Genomic DNA, 26,521 nt, shown 5'->3' on the forward strand with positions numbered 1-26,521 from the left:
CCAATCCCAACGGCTCCTCAAAGGGCCACTACCAAACCCCCAACGCTCCTAATACAACACACACCTGCTTCCAACGACCAAACAAGTACTAGCCAGCTAACCTATTGATCTCTCATCCCAAAGCCAAATTAATTTCCAAATGACTACCAAGAACACTTGTTAAATAGCACCCTGCTCCTGTTATTCAATTAGTTGCAGTTTCTTAGTGATTAAACCACCTTTTTATCCCTTCAAATTTCACTCATAAATGGTGAAAAGTGACTTGAAGCCAAACTGCAAATTATTCAAGATCCTTAAAATGTCCTTAATATAATTAAATTAATATATATTATAATATATATATATCCACACTGTATATCACATATATAAACACAACATGTTTGGTTGTGTAACAAAACATAACTGCAACCTTGATATTAACTTAACATAAGATTTTATTTGGTCAAAACCATTACTAATCACACAGAAAAAAAACACAAGAAAAAATAACACTCCTACACTCCTGAGGAAAAAAAAAACATTAATTAAAAAAGTTAATTTATATGACAAATGAACATGGTGGGAGTACAATAAGTAATGGTTGGGCTCTTAAATTTCACATTTATATCTGCAGATGACTAGAAACTCATCTCTCCTACATATGTGTGTGTTTACAAGGCTGTTTTTTTATTCAGTTCAGTTCATTTGTTATATACACAAGTACAATTAAATCCTTATTCACATGTATGGTCCTATAAAAAGACATTAAGGAACACCCCTTTTAACTGTGGGTTAAACCTGTTTCACAGCCACTACGACTGTCACCTGTGGATGCTCTGCTCCTCTGTTTTTGCTACATTCCAAGGGGGAGGTGCCAGCCCTGCTCAGGGTATAAAACAGAGGACTCCCTTTGCTCCTGTTTCCATTCAGTGGTTCAGAACAAGGGTGAGTACAGGCTGCTCTGTGGGGTAGAATATGTTCTTGAGATTTGCTTTCAGTTTACAGGGCTGAACTAGTTGGCTTTTCACTTTCCCGGGTTAAAGGGGACTACCACTCCTGGACTGGAGCAGCAAGTGTTTGTATTGTTGCTAAATACTGATTTAAATGACTTTTTACAAGGTTGTTTTATCAAACACTTGATTATGACCATTTAGTTTGCATTCCTATAATAGTATAATAATTATATTTCATAGGTAAAATATAACTAGTATACTTTTCTTGATTACCTGGTAGAAAGCAGCTGAGCTGCATGAAGCCATTTCTGGTGGACTATTGATATTGTAGGTGGGTACCTGCATCAGCATGTGCAGTCTGCAAAGGAACAAGTAATATGCATATTCCATGCTGAAAAGAGAAGAAAGAAAACACATTTCAACTGTGAAGCCTTCTTTTTGTTTCCAATTGATTTGGGCTTTTTTTTTTGCTTGGAAAACTGGTTTTACTCAGGTTTCTTGTGGAGGTGCCAGCCCAGCTTAAGGTGTAAAAAGTCACTGCTCCTGTGTTCATTCAGCATTTATAAAGTGGTGACATCTGGCTGTTTTTGGGACAAGCCTCTTTGTCAAGTGCTGTTTTTCTCTAGTTGACTTTTTTAATGAGTGGGGGCTCTTAGATTCGTTCACTTGGCTGGTTCTAGTAAACTGACTGGAGTGCCTGTTCCTGATGGAAAGGTCAGGATACTGTGAGCTGGGTAAGTACACTGTAGCAGTGTCCATTTTCCTTCATGTGGAATCCTTCTGTTAAGCTATGACACTTTCCACCTGCCCACCAAAGTGAGGGTTTCCCAGTTTACTGAAAATAACTTTTCCTGAATCTTGGGAAACAATTCCAGTGGCTCTTAACTCTAGAGAAGTGGTTCCCAATCCTGTTCCTGTTGACCTTGTTTCAGCTCAGCCCTTAGTTACACAATCAAATCCTTCATTGACTTTGGTTAGTTCCCTGCTCTTACTCATGTTGGAGATTTAAAGTAATATATTGTAAGTTAAATAAAGTCCCAAAGGTGTGCAGGTCACCAAGACTTGGAACTACTGCTATAGAGCATAGATACCCCGTCTTGGCCCGACAAACTTACTCTTCAGGTTTTCCATGTTTTTTTAAAGAATTGGCACCTAATGAGCAGTGTTAACCAGAGCTGCTGTCCTTGTCCTTCATTTCCCAGCTGGAATGAACCAGGGTTTGGGAAGGAGGACCCGTGGACCCCTGTGGAGTGTGATCCTGAGAACAGGAGGTGCTGTACTCCTGCCATTGTGGGAGTCCCAAACAGTGCTTAGCCACATCACGGAGGCAGACGCCTTGGGTTCTTTCAATAAAGGGCTGGGTAATATGCTTATGTGATTACACAAAAGCTGTGTACCTCTACCCTTGAGAAGGATAGACTATGGCTTTGACTACTAAGCTTCAAATGGCCTATCAATAGTATCCCTTTTCCTTACCTCATGTACAGCATCAAACCCTGGGAGGTGGTTCATCTTCAGTGCTTCTGTCATTTTTGCAAAACGTGATGCAGAGCTTTCTTCCTGGTGCACACTGTTCTTTAGTAACACTTGCATCTCGTGTAGAGCATGGAAAAGGTGAGTAAATGTACTAGTTTCCCTGAATCACAGATTCAACTGCACAGGTTATAACTGTGTCATACAGTTTACAACACACTAGTTTGTGCCAAGTTTTGAACTATAATGGCATTTTAAGTGATTGATTCATCAATGGTGTAGTTTTTTAATCTGTTACTGTCTTTTTTTCCATAGGCAAGTGTACTATTCTAGGTTTATAAAAGTTATAAATCTTACCATCTTACTTGGGTTCAGCATGTAACACTGCAAGTGTTAATCCATGGGCACAGTACTGCAATTAAACTGGGGGGGGAAGTGGAGGTGAACGCTGGACACATTCCTACTGGAATAGTGCTCTATAGGCAATATTAAAATTATCTTCCAGTTTTAAGGCTCAGCAGTGGAAACCAATCTATTGTTCACTTTGCAATTAACTCTTTCTTGTTCCTATACAACCAACAAATGTGGACAGCTTCCTCCTCAAGCACTTACTAGTTTAAAACATAAATTTTTAGCTGCTGTGGTACTAGTAATACATACCTACTACCTGCAACTACAACCAGCATGTGGTGGCGGTGCCAGATGAGAGAAAGTGTCACAAGTAGAAGTTCACACCCATGTCTTCTCAGGATATAATCTGGAGTTTAACTGTCTGCCTATGCATGCTACAAGCCACCAGTCCTTTAAAATGGTAACCGTATCATTGGTTAAATGATTGTTTTTTTTTTATACAGTTAACTGACCGTTTTAGAAAAGAAGCTTTTCCATTGCCTTTCCAGTCTGACCTTACCAGAATCTCACTACTCTTTACAAAATCCACAAGGTGGCCAAGATCAATATTGTCTTCTGGATCTGTAGCAGCTTCACATGTGCACCTCAATGAAGGCTGACATCAGTAAGGAGGAATTGAGACCCAGTTTAATTACTGCAGTTTAATTTAGATCTCCTGTACCTATTGGGTGGAAGAAAAGTGATTTTTTTTGTGGAAGTGATTTCAAAAGCTAGGGCAAAGCCCACAGAGCTCAACCAATCGTTGACAATGTGGCAACTGCTTTACCTCAAATGTTTGTCTTCAGAGTACAAAAAAGTATGAGAAAGCAGTTGGGGGAAAAAATACTCAACTCCACTTACATATTAAAATATACCTTCTTCCACTGTTCTCTTTTGCCCAGTCCCACACAACCTTCCTTAAAATACAGGAGAAATGGTTTTGCTCAGAATGTTCATGACTAGACTAACCTATCAAGTTTAAGTTGTTTTCTGATAGCAGTAGGTTTTGCACCATGAAATTTGAAAATGCTAGATGTAAGTAGGTTACCTTTTTTCAGAGAGAAGTAATGTATTTATACATATTGTGAATTTTAAACATACAATTAAAGAGTGTGTTTGCATTAAAGCTTAATTAAAAATATTATGTGCGATAGCTTATGTAAAAAGCAAACAAAATATTCAAAAGTGGATGACTGTAAAAATTAAGGTACAACAGAGTTCCTCACGTATTCAAGCCTGGGTTCAATTTTAACTTGGCAATATCACTCTACACTGCATCTACTGTTCCAGTTTGCTCTTTCTCCAGGCCTTCACTCTGCACTACAGCTCCCAGTTCCAAACCTGCACTCCAGTCTGCACTGTGGTTCCTGGCCTTCGCCCTGGAGCTCTGGCCTATTTTCTGCTGGTTCTCTTGCCTGAGTTTCCAATCTACGTTGGGAGGCAGCCTTCATCCTCTAGGACCCCAGGGCTCCTCTAGTGCAGGCACATTTCATTCTTACGTCAATGTAAACCATCCAATAAAATTAGCAGGTCTCAACCAACAGACTCACAAGTAAACCAGAATGAACAGTGGAAGAAGAGTATTGAGTGAGCTATCATGATCCTCACTGCCTATTCAACCATAAGACAAATCTCTTAATGAGCACTAGGACTGGCTAAAGAAATTACTGTTGTTAATAAGGTCCAAATTATAATTGCTAGACTTGGACTATGCAGAAACCGATTTAGAAAAATTGAAGTGATTGTCCAAAATTTGAGGTTCCAGAGGCTTCACTTCTGCTCAAAGTGACTGGGGTGAGACTTTACTGAGAACCCTGGGCCGTAGCTGTGGTTTTAGAGCAAAGCCATGAAAATACAGCTGGATACTTCATTCACACATCCTGCTATACCATGGTAAAACCAGAAGGCATTAGCTCATGCTGAAGGATCTATAACTAGTAAGATGACAATATTGTAGGACATTTTTGCCTTGTTGTTTGGAGATAATGCAGTAAAATTCCTGTGAAATCTGTAACAAACACTCCCAGTTTATCTGGTGTTTATCCACCCCTCAACTCTTCCTTCTCCTCAGCCTTGATCCCCTAGACATGTTTAAAACCAATAAACATGCTACCACTGTAGGTGGTACTCAGTCTTAAGGTGTGTTATACAAGGTTACAAGAACAATGTTTACAAGTCCAATTGAATTATCAAGAGTGTGAAAGTTAGATAAGAGTTTTAACTGCAGTTTTGTCTTTAAACTTGAAGGTATCATCTCTGGAACAGAAGGTACTATGCTCACTGACCTCCTGGGACCATCAGGACTACACACCAGTGGGAAAGCATTTTGGCACAAACAGGCATTCAAAGGTTCTGAAAAAAGGCATCATAGTATTTCCAAGAGTAACTTGGATAATCACCATCATGGCCTGCCTGCACCACCCAAAAAGACAATTTTTCCTGTTCAAACAAGTTTGCCTACTTGTGCCACTGTAAAATCCTGGGAAGGTTATTCCGAAAGGAGCAGCTCTCCCCCTGTACTGTTCTACTTAGTTCTGCAGGACTGAGGCTACAAATCAGCACAATAAAAACTCAGTCAAGACCTGGCTGTGCCTTCTTGTTTCATTAAAGATGGACACAAGTAGGCAGGTTTCACATGCAAAAGAGCACAACCAATGAACAAAGTTCTGGACTTTAAATCATGCACTATGTACAACCAGAATTAGTCCTGAAGTGTGTAGAAGAACAATAAAAAAATAAATATGACACTGTGGACAGTAATGGAACAGCACAATCGTGTTCCTCAGAAGAACCTCAGATGGCTTTTGATAGATAGATACTTTATTGATCCCGTGAGGGAAATTGCAGTGCAACAGCAACTTAACACAGACACAGTGTAACGAATTACATAATAATAGTACAATACATACAATACAAGAGTTACTCACAGTCCGGACACAGAAAGAACAAACTAGAACAGAACAGTACACAGAAAAATCGTATCACACATATGAATATAAATATAGATGTAATGCACAGGTCCCTGGCATATATTGCACAAAAAACGGTTGTAAACGGGGAAAAAGAAAGAGAACAGATCACTGTCAATGTTGCCTCTGGCCAGACGCAAGGTGGATGTGTTGTACAGTCTTATGGCAGAAGGCAAGAACGACCTCCTGTAGCGCTCCCTGTTGCACCGTGGATGAATCAGTCTATTGCTGAACGTGCTCTTCATTTCTGCAAGCCTGTCATAGAGGGGATGGGAGAAGTTGTCCATGATGGCCTCCATTTTGGACATCGTTCTCCTCTCAGCCACTACCTCCAAGGGGTCCAGGTCAGACCCAATGACAGAGCTTGCTCTTCTGATGAGCTTGTTCAGCCTTTTAGAATCCACTGCTCTAATCCCAGAGCCCCAGCACACCACTGCGTAGAAAATGGCACTCGCTACCACCGACTGATAGAACATATGTAGCATCTAACTACACATTATTCAGAAATGTATGTACTTGAAAAATAATTGGTACTGTTTCATCACCAACTTACAAATCCTTTTTGCAATCAATTTCAGTGCGTCTCTTATACCAGTCACACGAGACAATGAATCACTAAGTGGATGTTAAAGTTTAATTTATCCCATATTCCTTCTTCCTTATATTTTTCCACTTTTTGCACAAATTCAGGTAATTATCTTTTCTTGAATTTCCTGGAAACTAGTTAAAGAGATCAAAAGCTCTTGGGATCCTAAGAGGTGACCACTGCATTTAAACTTGAAAGTTTTTAATACCATAAACCGATATTGCACTAACCGGGAGCATTTCCAAATCCTACATGAAAAACAGACAGCTCCCCTCTTTCCAACACAAGCACAAGTCTGTTACAGATGGCTGCATTAGACTGTTTTCCGCACATCAAATGCACTCTGTGCAGAAAATTAAATTGCTTAAGTTGATGATGTACAGAAATAGACACTGTGTACAGTACATCTTTCCAGACCCTATTCCGCTGTTCAGCCAGATCCTTCTCCCAGATAAACTCAATCGCATGACATGCTGATGTTCCAGAGATCCTGTTAATTCAATATAGTTGACAGGCTACATGTGTATAAGTTTTAAGTACACCTGTGAGCTTCTCCTCGATTCTGACGCTTTTAAAGTGTGAAGAGTGTTTTAAGAGCTGTACTGTGAGCTGCAAATCAGTTTTTGTTTGATTACATTTTTCATCAAATACACTCTGCTGAAAATTAAATTGCAGACGCTTATGATGAGCAGAAATAGACACTTTGTAATTCAACATAGTTAACGGGCTACATGTTTATAAGTTTTAAAGATCCCCGTAAGCTTCTCCTCAATTCTAACAATTAGGTGAAGAGTATTTTTACAAACTAAAGTCCAGCTCATAGTTAGTCTTGAAAAAAATCTAGGAGCGTTACTTGGAGACTAAACAATTCTATGAATATTTGTGGATGTAATAAATTAAGATCTCTGTTGCAAGATGACAATATCCTCGCTGTTACAGTATATTGGAATTCCTCATTTGTAAAATGGGTTGATTGGAAAAGCAAATGTGGATGCTCCCGAATAAATATTGTATAACTAATAAGGTTAAGGAGGTTTCATACAAAATAATTAATCATACTTACCCAGATGAGACCCTTGTTGTCCAGCGATTTAAAATTGAGATAAGTGATAAATGTGTTTTATTGTGACATTAGTAACTTTTCTATATTTATTTTGATTATGTCCCATGGTAAAACCTTTCTGGACTAAGTTGCAAATTATATTAAAAAATAGACCAATATTTATATTTGCTTTGAAGAAATAGATGGCATGTTCAATCTCAGCCCCATCGAAAACGATACAAAAATATCGTTTGTAACTTTATTAGAATGGCACATTATCATGTACACAAAATGAAATAGTCTGGGAAAAATCCTATGTTTGAGCATTTTAATATGGATGTAAAGGAGAATCTGCAGACTGTTTCAAATTGTAAAAATATGAAAGCGGTGCAGACTTCAATTTGTTTCACCTTTTTATAATTTGTATTTATTTTATCATATGTACCCCTGTGATGCTTTTGTCTTGAAATGTTATCTGTACTCTTGTTTGTATTGTGTTCGATAATGCTTACATATTTTTTAAAATGAACTATTAATAAATAAAATTTAAGAACTAAAAACTATTAAACTTACATTCTGTTAACGGTATTTTCAATTTAAAAAGTTTTGAAGGTGAAATTTTGCTTAATGGCCACAAGGTGGCGCCATTGCACTATTTCTGTAAGAATCAAAATGTATTTTTCCAGTTTAATTCCACGGATCGGCCAACAGAGGGGGCACTTCTCCTACTGCTTCTATTGAATTCATAATAATTGCTTTCACTTATATCGCGCTTTTCTTTACGGGAAGATGTGATGAATTATGGAAAATGAAGCCTGTGCACTGTGGATTTGAAAACTATTTTAAGTTTCATGATGGATGAATTATGAGAAAATGTTACATTGTCTGGTGGTATTTGCAATATTCTCAAAATATACAACAGAGCGACATCTTAATCTCACACAACAAATATTAGAAGATCCTTCTTTTATACCTAAAAGCTTTCAGATGTTGAACAATTAAAATATTGCTTGCAGGAATCCAATTACTGTTATGAACTTTTTACAAGCTAATTGTCTGATTTAATTTTAATCTTATGATATTATGCATAATGGTAATGTACCATTGTTGTATTTTATTATTGTCATGTATGTTTTATGTTTAAGGTTTTGATGAAAACAACAAATTAGCTTCAGGACACTAAAGATGAATTAAATTATAAAGTAGATAATTAAATCATAGTATTGCAACCATATTTACTGGCAACCACACTGTCTAATTTTGGTGCTGCTCTTAATCTTGTCAGTTGGGTTGCTGATTTCCTTACAGACAGAACTCAGGGCCTAAGAGCCAACCATACTTCGTCTCAAGCTGCATTCTTGCACAAATGCCTCCCGAGGATCTATATTATCTTCCTTTCTCTTTGTTCAGTATACAATTTGTACGTTATTACCAGTCAAGTAAGACACATTTGCAGACAACTGTTATTAGTTTCTTGCAGGCAGATGTGTAGGGTCATGGGCCAACTAGAGAAGATTTTGCCACCTGGTGCAAACAAAACTACTCCAAGTAAGTTCACTGTCAGCTCAGCTCAGCTCTGGGCATCAGTGTGGTGGACTGTGCTGTAAGAGTGCCTTCACTGTCAGGCCCCACTCGGATCAAGAGAACACAGCAGCACAGGGACACACTGACACAGCCCAGCCAGCTGCATGACCTGCACCAGGCGTAGATGGACTCCAAACAGCCACGAATGCCAAAGAGCCCTAAAGACAAACTTCAAACAAAATAAACTACATTTCAAAACTCAAAGAAGGCTCCACAGCCAAAACATTGTTTTCTTTCGTCTCTTTATAGCAGGGAATAAACCCATTACTTGATCCCTTACATTTCAAAACGCTCTGTATCAAACCAACAAATCGTTCATAAATTTAAACCATGTTTTTGAGAAACTAGCCTTAAAATCAAAATGACTACATTCATATGAAACACACTCAGAAACAATATCAAATGGATTGATACAGAGTGCAGAAACAACTGAAGAGAACTACCAGAACTAAAACACCACCACACCACTCTGAACTGCGCCTCAGATACTGTGAGATGGTTGGACACTACATGCACACCCTAAAGAAGATAAGCACATACACAAACAGACAACTCTCAGACCATGAAAGAACTGTGGCCAAGACACAGTCAACAACACCTGACCCAACTGCAGCTCAGACCTGCAGCAAAGCCTGCTCAAACTCCTCAACCTTGTCCTGACGTCCGGCTGTTTCCCTGAGGCCGGGAATCAAGGACTGATCACGCCTGTCTGTAAGAATGGAGACAGACTCGACCCCAACAGGTACCGAGGCTTCAGTGTGAACAGTAATCTGGGGAAGGAACTCTGTCGTATCTTGAATATCTGATAACCGGCCCTCCTTACTGAGCACAATGTCCTGCATTAGAGTCCGACTGGCTTCCTACCAAACCGCCACACATCCCATAACATTCACACCTGGGCTCCGATGGCCCATCTGGACCCAGAACAGCAGAGCCTGGCACCGCTGGAGCAGCACTGTCACACCTGGGCACTGCCAGCCCATCTGGACCCAGAACAGCAGAGCCTGGCACTGCCACACCTGGGCACTGCCAGCCCATCTGGACCCAGAACAGCAGAGCCTGGCACTGCTGGAGCAGGACTGTCACACCTGGGCACTGCCAGTCAATCTGGACCCAGAACAGCAGAGCCTGGCACTACTGGAGCAGGACTGTCACACCTGGGCACTGCCAGCCCATCTGGACCCAGAACAGCCTGGCACTGCTGGAGCAGGACTGTCACACCTGGGCACTGCCAGCCCATCTGGACCCAGAACAGCAGAGCCTGGCACTGCTGGAGCAGGACTGTCAGACCTGGACACTGATAGCCCTTCTGCGTGAGACCAGAGTCATTGGTTCCCAGAACAGATCCAGATCTCAGGAAAACAGTTACAACTTCACAGTGAACAACAACACTTTGAAACACATACTTCTAACAGAATCAGTTCATCTGGGAGTTTTCCTGGCAGTGAAGTCACTGAAGGAGAAGGCACACAGGGCTTTCCATGGCAGTAAAAAGAGGCTCTACAACATCAGTCCCCCAAATACAATTGGCTCTGAATATTCAAAAGTGCAATCGAACCCTTTACCCTATACTGCAGTGAAGTGTGGGATCCCCTCAGTGAGCAAGATTACACTAAATGGGACAAACAGCCTGTAGATACTCCATCCAAAAGAGTAAAAACATCCTCCAAACTGGAATGCTACAGAATCCTAAACAGACGATCCACACAATAAACACTAGCTGGATATTTGACCAGGCTAAGAAACAGCAAAGAGATACAGACCCTGTCAAGTACAGGTTCAGAGACACAATCAGGCCAGAGCAACTGGCTGACAAAGACCCGAATGTCCAGAGAGGACAGGCTGTGCTCCCATTGCCGAAAGAAAAAAAGGAAAGAGAGATACACTTTCTGCCGCACGGTGAGAAATATTCTGGAACAAGACTAACATTATTCACCAATAAAACAGATCATATCGCAAACCTGTCAGAATCAGAACAATGTCGAGTCCTGCTGGGAGAGAAATAATACAGTGTGTGATCTCCTGTCCCAGCCTGAGGAACAGTGAGCCTGTCTCTCAATAATAATAATAATACAGTGTGTGATCTCCTGTCCCCAGCCTGAGGAACAGACAGTGAGCCTGTCTCTCAATAATAATAATACAGTGTGTGATCTCCTGTCCCCAGCCTGAGGAACAGTGAGCCTGTCTCTCAATAATAATAATAATAATCCAATGTGTGATCTCCTGTCCCAGCCTGAGGAACAGTGAGCCTGTCTCTCAATAATAATAATACAGTGTGTGATCTCCTGTCCCAGCCTGAGGAACAGACAGTGAGCCTGTCTCTCAATAATAATAATAATACAGTGTGTGATCTCCTGTCCCAGCCTGAGGAACAGACAGTGAGCCTGTCTCTCAATAATAATAATACAGTGCGTGATCTCCTGTCCCAGCCTGAGGAACAGACAGTGAGCCTGTCTCTCAATAATAATAATACAGTGTGTGATCTCCTGTCCCAGCCTGAGGAACAGACAGTGAGCCTGTCTCTCAATAATAATAATACAGTGTGTGATCTCCTGTCTCAGCCTGAGGAACAGACAGTGAGCCTGTCTCTCAATAATAATAATAATACAGTGTGTGATCTCCTGTCCCAGCCTGAGGAACAGACAGTGAGCCTGTCTCTCAATAATAATAATACAGTGTGTGATCTCCTGTCCCAGCCTGAGGAACAGACAGTGAGCCTGTCTCTCACTAATAATAATACAGTGTGTGATCTCCTGTCCCAGCCTAAGGAACAGTGAGCCTGTCTCTCACTAATAATAATACAGTGTGTGATCTCCTGTCCCAGCCTGAGGAACAGACAATGAGCCTGTCTCTCACTAATAATAATACAGTGTGTGATCTCCTGTCCCAGCCTGAGGAACAGACAGTGAGCCTGTCTCTCAATAATAATAATAATAATAATAATAATAATAATACAGTGTGTGATCTCCTGTCCCAGCCTGAGGAACAGACAGTGAGCCTGTCTCTCAATAATAATAATCCAGTGTGTGATCTACTGTCCCAGCCTGAGGAACAGAGAGTGAGCCCGTCTCTCAATAATAATACAGTGTGTGATCTCCTGTCCCAGCCTGAGGAACAGTGAGTCTGTCTCTCAATAATAATAATACAGTGTGTGATCTCAACAGATGACTCTTGGGCATGTGCCTGTGTGCTGTTAGTTTGTGTGCTTTTCTATATATTGCCTGCTGCCGTGAAACACATCCACCTCGGGGATAATGAAGACTCCCTCTCTCAAGAAAACACAACGCATCTGAAAATGACTTTTCTACAAATGTTTTCACTCCTCTGGTGTCAAAGTACGGCATCTGCAGGAAGGGGCGACTTGTCCATCCATCGTCCAGCAGGCCCACTCTACAGCACATTAGACAGATGCCTGTGAAATCAGCACCTTCAGGCTGCTTTACAAATATATTATGTAATACAATGCGTATTTTTACGGTCACGTTAACTTGCACTGTTAGTGTGTGTTGTGAGTTCTGGTGTGAATGAAACATGGCTGCTGTGATCAAATAACATTCAGAGAAACTCCAGCTCTCAGTGTTTAAGAATATTAAACCTTTACTGACCACAGTGGTGTTGAAAGCGAAGCTCCACTAATGTCTGTCAGGAGCTCCTCAGAGCCTCAGCTGCAGAGACCGGCCTGGAGACGCCCATCCTTCTGACTTGAAACCTGACAGGTGATGAACAGGAAAGGTTTTTACTCGTGTGTCGGGACACCTGGAGTGACGGACTGGTTGGCATTGCAGCCCTGGCTTTCTCCTCAACTGGGATACGATCAGGTGGGGATTTTGTTTTCCTGGGGGTTTAAGTGGTGCACCTTGACTTGCAAATTCGTTTTTACTTTATGACAGTTTTTTTTAGTTGTTTTAAAGAACTTACTGTTTTGATTAGATGCATCAGAGATTGTGACTCTGCTTTTAGCTTCCCATTCCTTCCAAACAAAGGGTCTTCTGTTGTAGAGAACAGCACAGCATATCCAAAGCGAAGCGGGAGGGGACTGCAGTCCAGAGAAACCTTTAATTTTACAAAGAATGGAGGCAATTTCACACCTCTGGTTGTGCCAGAGGGTCCTCAGTGGAAGAGATACCAGGGTCCCCAGCACTGCTGTCACCTCTTCTGTACTCCTCCTATGCTAACAACTGTGCATCTACTGCTGTGAAAGGAATCAAGTCTGCAGATGATCCCACCGGAATAAAAAAAAAATCTGTAGAGGAAGGAGGTCACTGTTTTAATCAACTCCAAACAGACAGCACCCCAGGAACAAGACCCATGAGAACAGGGGCAGAGTATGCAGACTCCATACAGACAGCACCCCAGGAAACCAAACCCATGAGAACAGGGGCAGAGCATGCAGACTCCACACAGACAGAACCCCAGGACACCAGACCCATGAGAACAGGGGCAGAGCATGCAGACTCCACACAGACAGCACCCCAGGACACCAGACCCATGAGAACAGGGGCAGAGCATGCAGACTCCACACAGACAGCACCCCAGGACACCAGACCCATGAGAACAGGGGCAGAGCATGCAGACTCCACACAGACAGCACCCCAGGACACCAGACCCATGAGAACAGGGGCAGAGCATGCAGACTCCACACAGACAGCACCCCAGGAACCAGACCCATGAGAACACGGGCAGAGCATGCAGACTCCACACAGACAGCACCCCAGCACACCAGTCCCATGCGAACAGGGGCAGAGCATGCAGATTTCACACAGACAGCACCCCAGGACACCAGACCCATGATAACAGGGGCAGAGCATGCAGACTCCACCCCAGGAAACCAGACCCATGAGAACAGGGGGCAGAGCATGCAGACTCCACACAGACAGCACCCCAGGAAACTGAACCCATGAGAACAGGGGCAGAGAAAGCAGACTCCACACAGACAGCACCCCAGGACACCAGACCCATGACAACGGAGCAGAGCATGCAGACTCCACACAGACAGCACCCCAGGAACAGGACCCATGAGAAAAGGAGCAGAGCATGCAGACTCCACACAGACAGCACCCCAGAAAACCAGACCGATGAGAACAGGGGCAGAGCATGCAGACTCCACACAGACAGCACCCCAGGAAACCAGACCCATGAGAACAGGGGCAGAGCATACAGACTCCACACACACAGCACCCCAGGAAACCAGACCCATGAGAACAGGGGCAGAGCATGCAGACTCCACACAGACAGAACCCAAGGACACCAGACCCATGATTAAAGGGGCAGAGCATGCAGACTCCACACAGACAGCACCCCAGGACACCAGACCCATGATTACAGGGGCAGAGCATGCAAACTCCACACAGACAGCACCCCAGGACACCAGACCCATGATTACGGGGCAAAGCATGCAGACGCCACACAGACAGCACCCCAGAAAACCAGACCAATGAGAACAGGGGCAGAGCATGTAGACTCCACACAGACAGTACCCCGGGACACCAGACCCATGAGAACAGGGGCAGAGCATGCAGACTCCACACAGACAGCACCCCGGGACACCAGACCCATGAGAACTGGGGCAGAGCATGCAGACTCCACACAGACAGCACCCCAGGAGACCAGACCCCTGAAAACAGGGGCAGAGCATGCAGACTCCAAACAGACAGCACCCCAGGAGACCAGACCCCTGAGAACAGGGGCAGAGCATGCAGACTCCACACAGACAGCACCCCAGGAAACCAGACCAATGAGAACAGGGGCAGAGCATGCAGACTCCACACAGACAGTACCCCAGGAAACTGAACCCATGAGAACAGGGGCAGAGAAAGCAGACTCCACACAGACAGCACCCCAGGAACAGGACCCATGAGAAAAGGAGCAGAGCATACAGACTCCACACACACAGCACCCCAGGAAACCAGACCCATGAAAACAGGGGCAGAGCATGCAGACTCCACACAGACAGAACCCCAGGACACCAGACCCATGATTACAGGGGCAGAGCATGCAGACTCCACACAGACAGCACCCCAGGACACCAGACCCATGATTACAGGGGCAGAGCATGCAAACTCCACACAGACAGTACCCCAGGAAACTGAACCCATGAGAACAGGGGCATAGCATGCAGACTCCAAACAGACAGCACCCCAGGACACCAGACCCATGATTACGGGGCAAAGCATGCAGACGCCACACAGACAGCACCCCAGAAAACCAGACCAATGAGAACAGGGGCAGAGCATGTAGACTCCACACAGACAGTACCCCGGGACACCAGACCCATGAAAACAGGGGCGGAGCATGCAGACTCCACACAGACAGCACCCCGGGACACCAGACCCATGAGAACTGGGGCAGAGCATGCAGACTCCACACAGACAGCACCCCAGGAGACCAGACCCCTGAGAACAGGGGCAGAGCATGCAGACTCCACACAGACAGCACCCCAGGAAACCAGACCAATGAGAACAGGGGCAGAGCATGCAGACTCCACACAGACAGTACCCCGGGACATCAGACCCATGAGAACAGGGGCAGAGCATGCAGAATCCACCCCAGGAAACCAGACCCATGAGAACAGGGGGCAGAGCATGCAGACTCCACACAGACAGCACCCCAGGAAACTGAACCCATGAGAACAGGGGCAGAGCATGCAGACTCCACACAGACAGCACCCCAGGAAACCAGACCCATGAGAACAGGAGCAGCGCATGCAGACTCCACACAGACGGCACCCCAGGACACCAGACCCATGATTACAGGGGCAGAGCATGCAGACTCCACACAGACAGCACCCCAGGACACCAGACCCATGATTACAGGGGCAGAGCATGCAGATTCCACACAGACAGTATCCCAGGAAACTGAACCCATGAGAACAGGGGAAGAGCATGCAGACTCCACACAGACAGCACCCCAGGAAACCAGACCCATGACAACGAGGCAGAGCATGCAGACTCCACACAGACAGCACCCCAGGAAACCAGACCCATGAGAACAGGGACAGAGCATGCAGACTCCACACAGACAGCACCCCATGAACAGGAACCTTGAGAACACAGGCAGATTATGCAAACTCCACACAGACAGCACCCCAGGAAACTGAACCCATGAGAACAGGGGCAGAGCATGCAGACTCCACACAGACAGCACCCCAGGACACCAGACCCATGAGAACAGGGGCAGAGTATGCAGACTCCACACAGACAACACCACAGGAACTAAATCCAGGCTCCCAGCGCTGCCACCCACTGCGCCGCCGTCTCTCACCTTTTCACCTCCACCTGCAGATCATGACGCGACCGGAGACCGGAGACTCCTCACTCCTGCAGTAACACACCCCAGCAGGAGGAGGCGCCGACGGACTCGCTCATGGTGCAGTGAGCCCAGCGGTGTGAGGCTGGTGTCCAGCGCTGATGTGTCCCTGATAGTCCTGTCCCACAGCCTGCGAGTCACCGTTTCTTCCACAAAATACTCCAGCCAGCGCTTTTTAGACTCAAGTTTCTTAAGTTTCTGTTTTTCTCGCAGATTAGATCAAAAAAGCCGCCTGTTGACCTGCTGGAGGTCAGACCCGCTCCGGCAACAACTACTGCAGCTCCGTTGCCCCGGCAACCACGTTTTATTTAACAAAGTAAAATAAACACCGGAGAAAAGTTTGCAAACAAGACAAGAGAGCTCAGAAACCCACAGACACGACGGCAGTGGGTTTTGTTTCTGTGTCGAGTGGATAAACCAGGCAGGACGAGCGCTGCAAACACACTCGAGTACACATAACACAATCAGGGGTACACAAGACTCCTGCTTTTTACACAAACAGGTTCAACAGGTCAATAAAGAGCAGGTCGGCACAGCTGTCATGATGTCTCATTTACAAAGAGTCTGAAGATTTGCTCGTCTCTTCCCAGAGCAGCTTCACTCCGGAGAGCAAGGAACAGCTCCTGCCGAGTCCGTCTTGTAAGACAGACATAGAAATCCGCGACACGGTAAATACACTGACATTGTATAATTAATTCTGATGCTCAATCAAATCTGCGGAACACGTGCGGAGCGCAGTCCAGAACACTATAAAGACTATATTTCCCACAAGCCCTGTGGCGACTTCCTTTTGACGTAATCGATTCGCGTCTTTTTATTTTTAATTATAACAACAATACATGCCATAAAAACAAGAATACATATAACACAGAGTATAGTCAGGGGTACATACGATAATACATGTACATGTTATGGAAAAAGATTAAACAAGTAATCTTGTTTAATAGTAAACAAAAGCAGATGAGGTCCGTACATGTTTCAAATTGTCTGTACAGACGCATTTCCATCCGTTTTAAAGTGTTTAAACATGGGTCTCCTCTCACAGCATTTCGTTAATTATTATGAAGTATCATATTTTTTTAAATACAAACGATATTTTCATATTACTTTCAATAGGTTTAAAATGTAGTATTATTTAACTTCTTTAAAAGTAATGTCAATATTAGTTTCCTTCTTTACGTTATCTTTCAGAGTTTCTGTCACAAACGTCACAGTTATCATCTGTATTGATTTTCAATCTCTGCACAACGAGGATCTGTACAGAGGCGCTATTGGACTCGCCGCCATAGACTCGTGTATCTCTGTCGCCGCCCAGTGGACATTTCTCGAAAGTGCAGTTCTTTTTAACTTTTTATGGTAGCAATAAAAATAGATACAATACAAACAAGAGTATATTTATAGCACATCAATAATACCATCAGGGGTACATAGTATAATATATTTACACTTCTGAAAAAAAGATTAAACCAGGTTAATAAAGATAAGGGCTGATATAGTCTGTAAATACACTTTTACATCTATTTTAAATGTTCTAACAAAGCTGCCTGAGGAAAGAACTTACTGTTTTGATTACATGAATCAGAGATTGTGACTCTGCCTTTAGCTTCCCATTCCTTCCAAACAATTTCAATTTCACACCTCTGGTTGTGCCAGAGGGTCCTCAGTGGAAGAGATACCAGGGTCCCCAGCACTGCTGTCACCTCTTCTGTACTCCTCCTATGCTAACAACTGTGTATCTACTTCTGTGAAAGGAATCAAGTCTGCAGATGATCCCACCGGAATAAAAAAAAAATCTGTAGAGGAAGGAGGTCACTGTTTTAATCAACTCCAAACAGACAGCACCCCAGGAACAAGACCCATGAGAACAGGGGCAGAGTATGCAGACTCCATACAGACAGCACCCCAGGAAACCAAACCCATGAGAACAGGGGCAGAGCATGCAGACTCCACACAGACAGAACCCCAGGACACCAGACCCATGAGAACAGGGGCAGAGCATGCAGACTCCACACAGACAGCACCCCAGGACACCAGACCCATGAGAACAGGGGCAGAGCATGCTTAGGCACTCAAGTGGACTTGATCAAATTAAACTTTCCAACCTAAACAGGAAAATGACAGTTTAAATGGATTCTGCTGCCTTATTAATCATATTTCTCTTCTAAATTCTTTTAAAATAAAAACAAATATTTCTGACATGATACACACAAATAGCTATTTTTATACTTTCTGGTTATATTTCAATCTTCTAAATGAAGCATTTCTTTCCTGCGGTTTGAGGTTGTTAAAGAGAAAGACCCCATACTATCACAACCCCCTTTACAGGCTGGTGAAAGAGGTGAAATGAGGTAGCGGAGGTGTAATTGAGTCGGACAGCAAACTGTCACCTGCTGCTTGCCAGGACAGGAATCTTACAAAGGTCCACTCCTCCCAGGAGGGTCACAGTAACAATGATGATGAGTAACACGAATGATTACAGTTCAGGGCCCCAGCACTGCCACCCACTAAAATAAACATGACACACAAGAGAACCCACAAGACAGTCATGGAAATCCATGACACGATAAACACGCTGAAATGGTACAATATAATTAATTCTGATGTTCAATCAAATCACCGAAACACGTGGGCAGTGCGGGCCAGAGAACTACAGAAACTACATTACCCATACGCCCTGTGGGCGACTTCCTTCTGACGTCATCGACTCGCGCCTTTTGAATGTTATTTTAATTTTGGGTTTATTGTATTTATTTTGTATTTTGTATCCATGTACAATACATTCATTCATTACTCTTGTTTGCAATCCAATGTATTCTTTGCATTCTTTGCTGTTGAAAATGCTTAAATATATTTAAAATTAAAATAACGTATTAATACGAACATTACTAACGGTATTTTAATTAAAAAAACTTTCGGTGAAATTTTGCTGAATGACCACCAAGCGGCGCCATTGGCACATTATTGTAAGAATAATCATTTCTAAGAAATTTTCCAGTTTAATTCCACGGACCGGCCATCAGAGGGGCACTTTACTCGTCCTGCTGCTTCTGTTGAATTAATAATTGCTTAAATTATTGTCTGGTTAAATTGTCTGGTGGTAAGTATTTGTAATATAGGATTGCTCATGTCTGATCTGGAACACGAGATGGAAGTTTAACATGTGTGATTCACTGAGGTGGAGGGGTGGGAAATGACTGAAAGAAGTCTTGCCATGCTGTATTATTAATAGTAGTAGCAGTATTGTCATATTAACACAAATCCTCAGACTCACTAACATCTCCAATAGAACGACAATCTGACACATCAAATATTAGAGGACCCTTCCTTTATACCTAAAAGCTTTCAGTTGTTGGACAATGAAAAGAGTGCTTGCAGGAATCTAATTACTGTTGTTATAAACTCATTACAAGCTAATTGTCTCATTTCTTTTTTTTCTTTCTTCTCTTTTCAGCAGCAAATAAACCCATTACTTGATCCCTTACATTTCAAAACGCTCTGTATCAAACCAACAAATCGTTCATAAATTTAAACCATGTTTTTGAGAAACTAGCCTTAAAATCAAAATGACTACATTCATATGAAACACACTCAGAAACAATATCAAATGGTTTGATACAGAGTGCAGAAACAACTGAAGAGAACTACCAGAACTAAAACAACACCACACCACTCTGAACTGCGCCTCAGATACTGTGCGATGGTTAGACACTACATGCACACCCTAAAGAAGATAGGCACATACACAAACAGACAACTCTCAGACCACAAAAGGCCTGTAGCCAAGACACAGTCAACAACGCTTGACCCAACTGGAGCTCAGACCTGCAGCAAAGCCTGCTCAAACTCCTCAACCTCGTCCTGACGGCCGGCTGTTTCCCTGAGGCCTGGAATCAAGGACTGATCACGCCCGTCTGTAAGAATGGAGACAGACTCGACCCCAACAGGTACCGGGGCTTCAGTCTTGAATATCTGATAACCGGCCCTCCTTACTGAGCACAATGTCCTGCATTAGAGTCAGACTGGCTTCCTACCAAACCGCCACACATCCCATCACATTCACACCTGGGCTCTGATGGCCCATCTGGACCCAGAACAGCAGAGCCTGGCACTGCTGGAGCAGCACTGTCAGACCCGGGCACTGCCAGCCCATCTGGACCCAGAACAGCAGAGCCTGGCACTACTGGAGCAGCACTGTCAGACCTGGTCACTGCCAGCCCATCTGGACCCAGAACAGCAGAGCCTGGCACTGCTGGAGCAGGACTGTCACATCTGGGCACTGCCAGCCAAACTGGACCCAGAACAGCAGAGCCTGGCACTGCTGGGGCAGTACTGTCACACCTGGGCACTGCCAGCCCATCTGGACCCAGAACAGCAGAGCCTGGCACTGCTGGAGCAGGACTGTCAGACCTGGGCACTGCCAGTCAATCTGGACCCAGAACAGCAGAGCCTGGCACTGCTGGAGCAGGACTGTCAGACCTGGGCACTGCCAGCCCATCTGGACCCAGAACAGCAGAGCCTGGCACTGCTGGAGCAGGACTGTCACACCTGGGCACTGCCAGTCAATCTGGACAAGACCAGAGTTATGGTTTTCCAGGAGAAAGCCAGACCTCAGGGAAACGGGTACAAATTCACACTGAACAACAACACATTGGAGCACACATCCAGCTACACATATCTCGGTCTCACCATCAGCTCTTCTGGGAGTTTTGACCTGGCAGTGAAGGCACTGAGGGAGAAGGCACTCAGGGCTTTCTACGCAATAAGAAGGAGGCTCTTCAATGTCAACCCACCAACAAGAATTTGGCTCCAAATATCTGAAAGTGTAATCCAACCCATTGCCCTATACGGCAGTGAAGTGTGGGGTCCCCTCACAGACCAGGAGTACACTCTGTAGAAACTCCTCCTTGCGCAGAGAAAAACAGCTAACAGCGAGTGCAGGGCTGAATTAGGCCAGTACCCACTATTGGTAAACATACAGAACAGAGTAATCAAACACTTGTTACACCTGAGAAACAGAGGCCACAATTCATACCACCACTAGGCCCTGCTGATCCCAGAGTACAGCTGGTGTTGACACCAGTCAGTCTCAGGACAGCACAGCTGCAGCAACACCAATCACAATCATCCAAATGCGGAGGGGACTGCAGTCCAGAGAAACCCAGCATTTGACAAGGACTGGAGGCCATTTCGCACCACAACTGTAGAACAGGATTCTTTCTGCACACCCAGTACTGGGGGCTGTGTCGGAGGCTCCTCAACAGAAGAGACTTGCATTCCTGTTGGCTCCTCTCGTTCTGTGATGATTTTAGACGTCGAATCGGGCAGGAGGCAGACGCTCTTCGGGAGCTCTCGTCCCGTGCTATAACTCGGACCACGTGTTGGCACAATTGCTTCCTACATCGAAACAGAAACTTCAAACAACAAACCCCAACAAGAAATCTGTGCACACTTGGACTCCTGCTGCAGCTGAGGAGCTGTCACGCACACACCTCCTGTGTGGATAGTGTTGGCCGTAGGACGTGTTGTTCACAGAGAGAAAAAATACACCATAGCAAGTCAGCACTCAAACAAACCAAAAGGCCAGTTTTATTGAAGTTGACGCAGCTGGCCACACAAACACTCACTGCGTCTCTTCACCAGGTATCAGAAACAAAATAAAGGAACAATCTTTTTATCATATCCACTCGCACCTTGCTCTCATTTCCAGACTCCTAACTTACCACTCCCAACAAACCCCAATGCTCGCAACACACTTTAAATAGGATTTGGCCCGTACCACTATGGATACAATAGGTGTAAAACAGAAAATTCACAAGACAAACAACACATAGCACAGCAGTCCGGACTACTTGGACACACAATTACATGAAACCCTTAACAATTCACAGGACAGACATTCATCAGATCTTCTATACCTAGTTGCCATTTTTCGCAATAACATTAGGCTCTGATAACCTCCCCTCTCAGCATTCCAGCAATGTTATGTTCCTCTAGCTAAGCTTCAGGCATATAACCAGTCTCCTATCTGTTTGCAACCTTTTGACCTTTCTGAGGACCCCTCAGAACAAATAGACACTGGCGTCTCCTCTCATGCAGTGCTGTTAAGACTTAAGCTAGTGGCATCCTACACTATGCTTTGTTCCTTTAGGGCCATTTCTCTAAAAATAGTGTTCTCTACCTTTTGATTCCCCTCCTGTCCACAGCTAGAACAACTGTTTGCTAACAAAGACTGCTTATCTGTCTGGAAAGGTCTCCAAACTGTTACCAATTCCAAAAGAAAATCCCCTCAGATACATCTTGATCACTCTCTACCAGATAACACATTTTACAGCAGGTCTGAAACACAAAGGATCTCCAACGACCTTGTCCATGGCAGTCTCGCAACTCCTCCAAATAATTCACATCCTGGGGATGAGCTATTGTCCCCCACTCAACTGGAGTGCCACACCCACTCACACTCAATCTCTCACGAAGACTTGACGCCGTTTACAAGTCTTGAGAATGCCCTGTGAAGCAAAGAACAGGATGTGTTAAGGCTATTCAAAAAGCAAAACTGTAAAAAGGCAGCAGGACCTGACTGTGTATCTCCAGCCACACTACAGCCCTGTGCTGGCCAACTCGCTCCAATCTTTACAGACGTTTTTAAGCAATCATTGTCCCAGTGCACAGTGCCAGACTGCTTCAAATCTTCTGTTATTGTTCCTGTTCCAAAAAAGGACACAAGAACCTGCCTAAATGCCTACAGACCCGTCGCACTAACGTCAGAACTGGCGCGTCTTCCCAACACGTTCGTGTCACAGTGAGGTGACCCCTCAAACAAGAATTATTTCCTGCCTCATATATGACTACGGCACCTAGCAATGCAAACAGGGTGCTAGGGCCCCTCTCCATTACCACAGGTTCTGTTGATCTCCCAGATCCACCAATGCCCACACAGACCAGCGACAAGCATGTGTATCGTATAAGTGACCTTTTTATTTTCTATCCACATTCACCATCAGCCAAAGACACAACGAAAACAGCAGCAACAAAAGGTCCTTCCAAGGATCATAATGAATCCAGAGGGACAGCAGTCTTTTCTGTCAAGTACCGAAGAGTGGCCACTCGAACGATTCTTCTTCGTACCTGTAAAGTCTTTGATGGCCCCAGTGAACGAGAGGCCGGTCCCATTTCCCCAGACTCCGTTCAGGTTCCACTAGAAATCCTCCCGCGAACTGTATTCCATTCCCCTCAGTTTGGAGCGGCTAGCCGGGCCGGTTTCTCGCTCCTTGCCTTCAGGTATTAAAAGTCTCTGTACAGTACCTCTGTTCCGATGCCACTGTCTCCCGTGGTCGTCAATCGGTCCTTGCCTCCGCGAACTCGCGCTCCGCAGCTTCCCTTGTGCTGCCTGTGTCGTCTCCCAGGTCTGGTGGGAATCGGGAGCCCGCTCCGTTCCGGCTCAGATGGTTTTATTCCTCCCCTCAGCCCATCTCCCTCAGGGGGTTTTCCACTGTCCCTGTCAGAAAGGGGCTTGCCCAGTATTTTACCAGGAGGAAGCTCGTGTGGCTGAAGAGTGTGAGAGTGCCGAGCTTAGGTGTTATGGGCCCTTATCACTTCTTTGTTCACTCTCCGGGTCGGAGAAACCTGAAAAGAGACAAACGTTGTGAGACCATTTATAAGCTCGGTGACCTCGAATTAAACAGAACAATAGCAACACTGTTCTACAAACCTTTCATTGAAAGGGTTTTCAAACACTGTCCCACTTGCTGGTTTGGCAACATCAGTAGCTGGAATTGAATATGCAGCCATTAGTCTGCCTGGCAAAAAACAACCGGTCTCTCCAGTGGTCTGCATACAAGTGAACACACAAACCCCATACTATTAAAACCCCTTTAGGGCACACTCACACCACAACACAATCAACCCGACAGACTCACCAACACTGGACTGCAGAAGCGGCAGGAAACCCTTGAGAACATGAGCAGAGCATGCAAACTCCACACAGACAGCACTCCAGGAAACCAGACACATGAGAACATGTGCAGAGCATGTGCGCCGTCTCTCAGCCTTTCACCTCCACATGCAGATCAGGACGCGACCGGAGACCGGAGACTCCTCACTCCTGCAGGAGGAGGCGCCGACGGACTCGCTCAGCCCAGCGCTTACATTTCCCCGACAGTCCTGTCCTACAGCCTGCGACTCACCGCTTCTTCCTTTTCTTCTGCGAAATGTCCACAAAATACTCCAGCCAGCGCCGTTTAGACTAAAGTTTCGGCTTTGCCAGCTGTCTCCCTCCCGGAGGTCAGATCGAAACAACTTCTGCAGCACCGTTTCCCCAGCAACCACGTTTATTTAAGTAAAATAAACACAGGAGAAAAGTTTGCAAACATGCAGGCAGGATGAGCGCTGCAGACACATGCTGCTGCCCGGGTCCGTCTTGTGAAATAAACAGAATTTTGCACCCCAGGAACTAGACCCACGAGAACATAAGGAGAGCATGCAAACTCCACACACACAGCACCCCAGAAAACTGGAGCCACGAGAACATGAGCAGAGCATGCAAACTCCACACACACAGTTCCCCAGGAACTAAATCCAGGCTCCCAGCGCTGCCACCCACTGCGCCGCCGTCTCTCACCTCCACTTGCAGATCATGACGCGACCGGAGATCGGAGACTCCTCACTCCTGCAGTAACACACCCCAGCAGGAGGAGGCGCCAACGGACTCGCTCATGGTGCAGTGAGCCCAGCGGTGTGAGGCTGGTGTCCAGCGCTGATATTTACCGACAGCCTGCGACTCACCGTTTCTTCCTTTTCTTCTGCATAATGTCCACAAAATACTCCAGCCAGCGCTTTTTAGACTAACGTTTCTGCTTTGCTCGCTGATTAGATTACAAAAGCCGACTGTTTACCTCCTAGAGGTCAGCTCGCACCAACTTCTGCAGCACCGTTTCCCCGGCAACCACGTTTTATTGACAAAGTAAAATAAACACAGGAGAAAAGTTTGCAAACAAGACGGGAGCTAAGAAACACGACGACAGTGTGTTTGCTTTATGTGCCGGGTCGATTAACCAGCGCTGCAGACACGTGAAATACAAGAAAACATACACACAAGGGAACACATAAGAGAGACAAAGAAATACAAGACACGATAAATACGCTGAAATTGTATTAATATAATTCATTCTAATGTTCAATGAAATCAGCGAAACACATGGGCAGGGCAGCCCAGTAAACTACAGAGACTACATTACCCATAAGCCCTGTGGGCGACACCATTTTGACGTCATCGACTCATACTTTTGTATTTTTTATGAGACCAAAAACTACAAGAAAACGTAACGTAGCAGTCGTATTGTCAGGATACATGCAATATTACATGTACATTTTATGGAAAAAAAGATTCAACAAGGTAAATGCAGATAAGGCCCATCCATGCTTCAACGTTCGTACAACACAGAAACAGACATTTCAGAAAGACATTCTGAAATAAAATGTCTTTACATCCGTCTTAAACTGTTCAAACACGGTCTCCTCTCACACCATTCCCTTAATAATTATGTTGCACAAGTATAATAATGTTTAAAAATACAAACGATATTTTCATCTTCCTTTTCAATGGGATTAAAATGTAACAAATTTATTTCTTTCCGATTTCAAGTCTTTCCGATAGCGCTTTGAGACTCAGCTCCGTGGACTCGTGTATCTCTGTCGCCACCCAGTGGACATTTCTCGGAAGTGTCACCGCCCGCCGGAATTCGGAAAAGTCCCGGGACTGAAGCTGTGTGACTGGACAAGAGCCTGTCTCCCGCCTCCTGCTGAAATCTCAGCGCCGATTGGACAAAAGCTGCTCACAGTCCGGATCCAGTGGAAGGCCGATCCACTCCGGGTTTTCCTTAGCCGGCAGTCCGGATCCAGTAGAAGGCCGTCCACTCCGGGTTTTCCGTAGCCGGCAGTCCGGATCCAGTGGAAGGCCGATCCACTCCGGGTTTTCCTTAGCCGGCAGTCCGGATCCAGTAGAAGGCCGATCCACTCCGGGTTTTCCGTAGCCGGAAGTCCGGATCCGGTGGAAGGCCGATCCACTCCGGGTTTTCCGTAGCCGGAAGTCCGGGTCCGGTGGAAAGGCTGATCCACTCCGGGTTTTCCGTAGCCGGAAGTCCGGATCCGGTGGAAGGCCGATCCACTCCGGGTTTTCCGTAGCCGGAAGTCCGGGTCCGGTGGAAAGGCCGATCCACTCCGGGTTTTCCGTAGCCGGAAGTCC

General features: G+C 45.0%; 4 long non-coding RNA genes across 6 annotated transcripts; 2 read left to right on the plus strand and 2 right to left on the minus strand.

Moving 5' to 3' along the window:
• The first annotated feature begins 2,202 nt into the window (after nt 1-2,202).
• LOC138225571 (uncharacterized) lies at nt 2,203-5,132 on the plus strand. Of its 2 annotated transcripts, none has more exons than XR_011184004.1 (3): nt 2,203-2,293; nt 2,420-2,546; nt 5,043-5,132. It is a non-coding gene; the product is annotated as an uncharacterized lncRNA (long non-coding RNA). The 2 variants fall into 2 exon arrangements; XR_011184005.1 differs by lacking the exon at nt 5,043-5,132 and adding an exon at nt 3,155-3,187.
• Nucleotides 3,360-4,317, plus strand: LOC138225574 (uncharacterized). Its single transcript, XR_011184021.1, has 2 exons — nt 3,360-3,420; nt 4,086-4,317. It is a non-coding gene; the product is annotated as an uncharacterized lncRNA (long non-coding RNA).
• Nucleotides 5,133-5,551: 419 nt separating the features above from the next.
• LOC138225573 (uncharacterized) lies at nt 5,552-17,018 on the minus strand. Of its 2 annotated transcripts, none has more exons than XR_011184019.1 (4): nt 16,237-17,018; nt 12,895-13,029; nt 12,582-12,685; nt 5,552-6,019 (listed from the first exon to the last, which is right to left on the minus strand). It is a non-coding gene; the product is annotated as an uncharacterized lncRNA (long non-coding RNA). The 2 variants fall into 2 exon arrangements; XR_011184020.1 differs by lacking the exon at nt 5,552-6,019 and adding an exon at nt 11,989-12,366.
• A 5,783-nt stretch (nt 17,019-22,801) lies between these two features.
• On the minus strand, nt 22,802-26,180 carry LOC138225555 (uncharacterized). Its single transcript, XR_011183982.1, has 3 exons — nt 24,899-26,180; nt 23,990-24,047; nt 22,802-23,904 (listed from the first exon to the last, which is right to left on the minus strand). It is a non-coding gene; the product is annotated as an uncharacterized lncRNA (long non-coding RNA).
• Nucleotides 26,181-26,521: the final 341 nt, after the last annotated feature.

Source organism: Lepisosteus oculatus, chromosome 29 (assembly GCF_040954835.1).
Source record: "Lepisosteus oculatus isolate fLepOcu1 chromosome 29, fLepOcu1.hap2, whole genome shotgun sequence".
Lineage (NCBI taxonomy): Eukaryota > Metazoa > Chordata > Actinopteri > Semionotiformes > Lepisosteidae > Lepisosteus > Lepisosteus oculatus.